At 45.1% G+C, this 2187-nt stretch overlaps 1 pseudogene; it reads right to left on the bottom strand.

Moving 5' to 3' along the window:
- Positions 1–528: 528 nt before the first annotated feature.
- Positions 529–2175, bottom strand: LOC139362560 (mesoderm-specific transcript homolog protein pseudogene; annotated as a pseudogene).
- Positions 2176–2187: the final 12 nt, after the last annotated feature.

Raw genomic sequence — 2187 nt, 5'->3', positions numbered from 1 at the left:
AACTTTCCTGTCTGTAAAGTATAGGAATTACTGAGCTCCATTGGAAAGCTTCTCTGGGACAGGCAATGGGGGTTAAGCAGTCATCATAAAGGAATCAGTGTACATTCAGCATGGTGACTTGGACTACACAACAATCCCTTCCCCTCTATAGTAGCTCAAGAGAAACATGCTTCTAAGCTCTGAGGTATGAGGAGTCTCAGACTGTTATTTGCTGTTAGAATTGGTCTTCCCAGCTAATAACAGTGAATATCTGGCACAGATGCTATTGGTCCTTAAAGTCCTGTGATTTTAGGAAGTAGTTTGGATTTAGTTCAATTTATTCAGAAATCAAACATGTTTAATTAGCTTCACTACTTTGGCAGAGTAAGGATATGCTGGTTTAGTGTCTTTATAAAATATACATAATGTATAGGTAAATCATAGTCTTAAATCAAATACCTAGAATACTATATTATTTAAACCAATATCTATTTTAACAAAATGTTTATAACTAAAAACAGCTGATGAAACTAAATCCAAAGTTATGACAAAGAGGACTCAGCTCTGTGTTGCTTAGAGAACTTTTAAAAGGCATGTGCCCATAAAGTCATTCAAGGAGAGGGAAGGAGGCCCCCTTCGCCTCCTCCTTACTATAGAATTCCTGTTGGGGCTGGGCCAGAAATGAGCACTTCTAAATATTTCAGAGAAATCCAAAGTGTTAAAAAGTATTTTATGCAAAAGAACGTCTTTCTTCATCAGTGAATAGTAATGCTCATCAGAATTTCCTAATAACACAAAAACAAAGCCAAGATACATTTGATCAGATGTCAAAGTAATGGGAGGTGGACTATTATGTCAACCTTAGTCAGAGCTCCTGCTGGCTTCTTCCTATACACTGTTCACCAATTTGAGTAGTGGACTTTGTGAGAGAATAATGTTTGATGGCCAGGACCTCTCTTGGGCATTTCTTCCTAAGTGGAATACACAACAGATAAGGAAGGGAGTAGGGGAGGTAATACAGGGAAGCTACTCTTTCCAGCTCAGAAGGAGTTGATGAAGCCCATATATGCATTCAAGAAGCCCATGGGATCCTCTAGCTGTGGATAGTGGCTAATGAGGTCATTCAGAATCGACACTGTGGACTGCGGCAGCATTTTCCTGTACAGCTCCAAAAACTCTGGATAGGGATTTACAGGATCCAATAGCCCATAGATAAAATGAATGGGGATAGTTACAGAGGCAAGAGCTCCCACCCAGCACCTTCTGAACTTCTTCCGCTGATTGATGTACTGTAAGAGACTGTCAATGACTAAGTTCCCATCATTGTTGCGGATCCCTGCCCACATGTCCCACAGCTCACTCTCAGAGGGCCGAGTATAGGGCCCAAAGACTGGGGTGAGACCTCGAGAGAACACGAAGTTCATCAGTCGTGTGAGGATGGGTGACAGCACACCTCCGTCTTTGAGTAGCTTTTGGAGAAGGAGTGGACGGTGAGTCTCAGGAAAGATACCTCCATTTGACAGACAGAGACTCTTTATGGTAAGCCCACCAGATCGATTCTGCTTGTACCTGTAGAGAAGCTCCTGAGCAACCGTATGTCCATAGTCATGAGAAAGAAGGTTGATCCTGCGGTTCTGGAGCCCCAGATGCCGCAAAAGTGCTTCCATGATGCTGGCCTGCTCAAACATGGAATAGTGATGTGGTCTCAGTTTGTCACTGAAGCCAAAGCCTAAGAAATCAAGGGCAATCACCTGATGAAACCTCAAGGTCAGACCTTCCCAAATCTTGTACCAATCGTAGCTGGATATTGGAAAACCGTGTAAAAGCACAACTATCTCTGGACTTCCAACCACACCCACAGAGTCTTGGTAGAAGATACACAGTCCCTTGTAAGTGAAAAACTTGCCTGAAGGCTTCCATGAGTGAAGGGCAGGGGAAAGCTGAGGGGGTGGGATGTGCAGGTACACAGCAAGCAGGGGCACGGCCAACAGCCCCACCTGGACCCACCACTCCCTCATCCTGCCCCCCAGGACTGCTGTGGCCCACGCACACGAGCCACACCCACCAAGGAGCGCTAGTTCCAGTCCTGAAGCGGGCTGCGAGGGTGCACGGGGAGATCACTCCTTCCTCCCCGCCTCTTACCTGATTCAGGTAAGACCTGGGCTACAGGACTCCATGTTTGGGAGAACTAGTTGCCTGCATTTTCTC

The sequence above is a fragment of the Macaca nemestrina genome, chromosome 4 (assembly GCF_043159975.1).
Source record: "Macaca nemestrina isolate mMacNem1 chromosome 4, mMacNem.hap1, whole genome shotgun sequence".
NCBI classification, from domain to species: Eukaryota; Metazoa; Chordata; class Mammalia; order Primates; family Cercopithecidae; genus Macaca; species Macaca nemestrina.
The sequence above is the reverse complement of the archived record's forward strand: the minus strand, read 5'-3'. Positions and strand labels throughout refer to the sequence as shown.